General features: G+C 42.8%; 1 non-coding gene across 1 annotated transcript; it reads left to right on the top strand.

Annotated features, from left to right (window-relative positions):
* The first annotated feature begins 351 nt into the window (after positions 1–351).
* LOC114809453 lies at positions 352–491 on the top strand. Its single transcript, XR_003757237.1, has one exon. It is a non-coding gene; the product is annotated as a small nucleolar RNA SNORA7 (small nucleolar RNA).
* Positions 492–4,684: the final 4,193 nt, after the last annotated feature.

The following is a 4,684-nucleotide window of genomic DNA, read 5'->3' as shown; positions in this document are numbered from 1 at the left end:
CAATACCATTGTTGGGTTGTGTTACTATTACTTGTATTCGTTAATGGAGAAGATGATCAGTGTGCTGCCAGTTTTTAATGAATGCCAGCAGTTGATGGCAGGAGAGCAAATACCTTGACTAGGAAAAGATAGGTGGAGGGAAAAGGGATTTCAAAGAACCGCATGCTCCAGCTACCACCAACTACTACAAGCTACCCGATTAGAACCTCCCACCTTGAGATTCCTACACAAACCTCAACTGGGGCAGAGAGTTTTTTTAATCAACATATCAGTAGTACTTATTGAGTGCTTGTTGTGGGCAGGGAATGTGTCTACCAACTCTGTGGTATTGTTCTTGCCTAAGCTTTTAGTATCCTCTATCAGGACCGCACCTGGAGAGTTTCCAGTACTTTTCCAGTCTCGACTACGGGAGGGAGAATCAAGCAGAGGCATACCCATTCCATTCCTAGTTTGGGCAGTGGCTAGCTTGTGGAAGGCAATCTGCTACAAGTCAAAACTCACCTGTGCTGGGCAGCAGAGGCATGGGAGAGAATCGAGGGCGGAGACTCGTTTACTCCGTGAAAGGAGGCAATGGTAAAACATTTCCATATCTTTACCAAGGAAACTCTATGGATACACTACCAAAACAATTGCAGGTGGGGGTGGGGCATTCCAGGAGAGATGTGTCTATGAAATCGTTGTGGGTTGGAGATGACTCAACAACATAAGACAAGGTAAGCTCTTAGCATAGTGCTCTACACATGGTAAGTTCTCAATAAATACCTCTGGTTGATTGGTTACTCTGTGCAGAAAACTGAATTAAATGCTTGGGAAGTACATAGAGTTAATAGATGTAATCCCTAGCCTCAAGTAGCTTACAGCCTAAGACCACAGTCTTGTCATGACTGTCATTGAAAATGACATTGTCATTGAAAAATGTCAATGAAAAGGTTGTTTGCTCCCTTGCCACTAAAAAATAAATTCAAATCCTAGTTTTATTCTGTGATTTTCACAGGAAAAAGTAGAGAAAGTTATCTAGCAGAGAAAGATAGTCACATCATCTAACTTTGGTATATAGCTAAAGTGAAGATTTTCTTGAGTTTAAAGTGGATCAAAGAGTGGGGCTAGAAGGTATAGTTTCCAAGCATAATGAGGGTAAGTGCAGGGGAACAAAAAAGACAAGAAGAGGGACGAAGAGACAAAGAAAAAAAGGGAGAAACCTACTAATTGTACACTTCTTGTGTGCAAGAATCGTGTTTGCTAACTATTGTGCTCTTCCAAATACTTATGATATAATATTCTGCACATAGTAAATGCTTAATAAATACAACTGATTGGCCGGGAGAGAAAGAGAGAGTTAGAGACAGACAGCAACAAAACCCAAACCAGTCATACACACTCACACATGTGCTTAGTCACTCTCACAGATATATTCTTCAGAGACATATTTGGTCACCCAGATACTTACCCTCCAAAAATACACCCATTCAACTGGACGAGCACTCCTGCAAAGACAGTCAAATGGATACACAGATGCACACTGGTTCAGGCATACACACACACGCTCACACACAGACCAACAAAGAAAAGCTGTAGCCTAGTAGAAAGAGCACAGACCTGGGAGTCAAGCAACCTGGGTTCCAAATTTGGCTCTGCCACTTGCCTGCTGTGTGACTTTGGACAAGTCAGTAAACTTCTGTACCTCAATTTGCTCATCTGTGAAATGGAGATTCAATATCTGTTCTTCCTCCTACTTAGACTGTGAGCCCCATGTGAGACAGGAACTGGGTCCAACCTGATTACCTCATAGCTACCCAGTGCTTTAGTGCAGTGTTTATTATTACCATTACTACTAATAATAATAGTTATTTATGGTACTTGTTATGCACTGATTAGTTGCCAAGCACTGTTCTGAGCTCTGGGGTAGATACAAGTTAATCAGGTTGGACACGGTCCCTGTCCCAGAAGGGGCTCACACTCTTAATCTCCATTTTACAGATAAAGTAACTGAAGTAAAGTAAAGTGACATATCCAAGGTCACTCAACAGACATGCAAGGGAGCCAGGATTAGAACGCAGGTCCTTCTGATTACCAGACCCATGCTCTATCCACTAAGCCTAGCTGCTTTCTAGCCACACAGCTTCCCACGCTGTGTTTGGTACATAGCATGTAAGGACCCAAAATATTAATGTTATTATTATTAATAATAAATCATAGGAGCAGAATCAAGCAGAGCTGCTAGGTGAACAGGAGATAAGAAGCAGTAACCAGCACAGGCCCATCCACAAGTAATGGGTCCCAGGAATGTCCTCTGCTTCTGGGGTGAAACTGGTGGAAAGTCCTTCTCTGGAACTGGCAGAGTCAGAAACAGTGGCATTAACTGGGTGCTCATGCATTCTGCCACTACTATGATGAGAAGCAGCATAGCCTAGTGGATACAGCATGAGCCTGGGAGTCAGAAGAATCTGGGTTCTAATCCTGATTCTGCCACTTGTCTGCTGTGTGACCTTGGACAGGTCATTTCACCTCTTTTTGCCTCAGTTACTCTGTCTGTAAAATGGGGATTAAGACTGTAAGCCTCCTGTGGGACAAGGACAATGTTCAGTCTGATTACCTTGACTCTACCCAGCCCTTAGTTCAGTATTTGGCACATAGTAAGTACTTAACTAGTACCATTAAAAAAAAATACAATCATTCCCTGTTGTAACTTAGTTCCTCTTCCTGCTTCAGCTCCTCTCCACACTGCTTCCCAGCTCCCCCAGTTTTCCCCTAGTACCACATTAGCCCAAAATAGAATCTATGCTTAATGCTGGGCTTTTCATTCATTCATTCAATAGTACTTATTGAGCGCTTACTTTGTGCAGAGCACTGTACTAAGAGCTTGGAAACAGAGACAATCCCTTCCCAATGACGGGCTTACTTGGCTGGAGCAAGATGCTTGCTGGCCCTATCTAAGGCCAGGGAACTGGTCACATCACATAGTCAGTCAGCCAAGCAATCATATTTATTGAGCAGTTACTGTTTGCAGAGCACCGTACTAAGCATTTGGGAAAGTACAACATAACAATAACAATAATTATGGTATTTGTTAAGCGCTTACTATGTGCAGGGCACTGTTCTAAGTGCTGGGGTAGATACAGGGTAATCAGATTGTCCCACGTGGGGCTCACATTTTTTAATCCCCATTTTTACAGATGAGGTAACTCAGGCCCAGAGAAGTTAAGTGACTTGCCCAAGGTCACACAGCAGACAAGTGGCGAAGTTGGGATTAGAACCCACAACCTCTAACTCCCAAGCCCGGGCTCTTTCCACTAAGCCACGCTAAACAGACATATTCCTGCCCACGACATTCTTTCTATATCCAGCAGTGTAATGCCGGTATATAGTCATACTCTGGGCTCAAAAATGAAATTGAAGGAAAATTTGGCTGTCTGTCTTTCTTTTATGCTGTAATCAGTATAATGGGGATTCTGTAAATTGAGGGTAGTTTAAGGGAAATGCAGAAACAATGTAGTAGGGCCCTGCCACCTGCTGGTAATATCACCACATCTACTCAACTGGAATTTTTGTTCATTGATTTGGAATCGTTCTAACACAAGCAGAAGTGCAGTTCCCCAGCGAAATGCTATTCACGCTCAGAGCAAGGCTACACATGTTCAAAAACAGATACAACTTGTGGCTCTGATCCATATAAAACCCTCTTTTCTAGTTCAATGGAATCCATTCTTGTTTCTGTGTCCAACCAGAGAGAAACGGAAATGAAGTCTGACCCCCAACTGTTAAGAGGCTGACGATCTTCCTAAGACCTCCAGGTCTCTTGTACCTTTTCTTATCTTCCCCCTGGAATCCATGTTTTGTGCACTGAACTGCAGGTTAGCATCTCTTCCAGGGAGAAGGGTGGAAGAGAGGGTGGCCAACTCATAGTTCAGTGTGCTCTAAATAAGCATCTTGATGGTAAAGGAGTACATGGGAAAGGGAAGATCATCCAGTTCTCTAAAGCACGGTGTTTCTATTTTTGCAAAGTCCACTTTAAAGAAGACTCATGTTGTGGTGCTCACCATATACGTGTCCTTCTAACTCCTGTGTCTTCCACTATATCTAAACGGACTTTTTTGTTAAAGACGCTCTAATGCCCAGCGGTATTTTATCCAAAATGCTTAGTGAAATACATCTTATAACCAAGACTACAGGCATCATGCATATAAAATGGATTCGGGTTTATGTATGGATCGTTATCTTTGGATAACAAAGCCCCATTTAGTCCCAAAGACAAGGCATTGACTCTAAAACTTTGACAAAGGAACCGACGTGTCACATTCTCCCTACATAGAATTCTCCATGCTGGATTACTTTAAAATCAGCTCAGTGCAAAAAATGGCACATTTGGAGACTAAATAAAGGGACGGGGAGATGAAAAACATAGCAGCGTGGCTCAGTGGAAAAGAGCACGGGCTTTGGAGTCAGAGGTCATGGGTTCAAACCCCAGCTCTGCCACTTGTCAGCTGTGTGACTTTGGGCAAGTCACTTCACTTCTCGGTGCCTCAGTTACCTCATCTGTAAAATGGGGATTAAGACTGTGAGCCCCATGTGGGACAACCTGATTCCCTTGTGTCTACCCCAGCGCTTAGAACAGTGCTCGGCACATAGTAAGCGCTTAACAAATACCAACATTATTATTATTATTATTATTATTAAAAGGAGCAAT

Source organism: Ornithorhynchus anatinus, chromosome 2, assembly GCF_004115215.2.
Source record: "Ornithorhynchus anatinus isolate Pmale09 chromosome 2, mOrnAna1.pri.v4, whole genome shotgun sequence".
Lineage (NCBI taxonomy): Eukaryota > Metazoa > Chordata > Mammalia > Monotremata > Ornithorhynchidae > Ornithorhynchus > Ornithorhynchus anatinus.
This window is presented reverse-complemented; position numbering and strand designations above follow the sequence as displayed.